Below are 727 nucleotides of genomic sequence, written 5' to 3' on the forward strand. Positions count from 1 at the left end.
TTAGCACAGTGATCTCTGCTTATGTGATTTCGCATGTTCTGCCTCTCTAGTGCTTCCGAACCCACTTCCTTCTTATGAAGCGACGTTCCACGAGTCTGACTTCCTTCCCTCCACGCTAGCCCTTGCTGCTGAGCGCCTCAAAGGGGCCTGTCACTCCGGTTTCCTTTCCCGTGCTCTCCCTGGTCGCCCGGCTCTCTCCTCCTCTCCATTCGATCGGCGATGGAAGGGCAGGTGGAGGACACGCAGCCTTCGCTCCCGCCTCAGCCGCGCCTCTTTATCTCCACGCTAGATAATGACTACAGTGCCACATGTGTCTCATATCAATCCCTCCCCTTAGCATAATAGACTCACGTAAGTCGGAGGACGCTCTTGCCCCGACTTCCCCGAGCTCTAATGCGGTTAAGTCTCTCGTGCGAAAGTTTAACCGAAGTTCGTTGTCTTTTGCGGTTATTCTTTTGCTGTCGAGTCACAACTTTTGGCCGGCGCGAGCATTCGTTCAAGGAACTCTCGTTGCATACTGGTTTGCAGTTTTTATATCACGAGTGGCCTATGTTACACGCAATCTACCACGTTACCAAGGGAATATATTTCTGATCCTCTTAACCAATAAGGCATAATTGGACATCCGAAACACTACTCACAATGCAATATCGCAGCGAGGATTGCCAACAGTCAAATGCCAACATGATAGCAATTAGCTTTGGTACTGTGTTACCTGCTGCTCTTT

Source organism: Penaeus monodon, chromosome 19 (assembly GCF_015228065.2).
Source record: "Penaeus monodon isolate SGIC_2016 chromosome 19, NSTDA_Pmon_1, whole genome shotgun sequence".
Taxonomy (NCBI): domain Eukaryota; kingdom Metazoa; phylum Arthropoda; class Malacostraca; order Decapoda; family Penaeidae; genus Penaeus; species Penaeus monodon.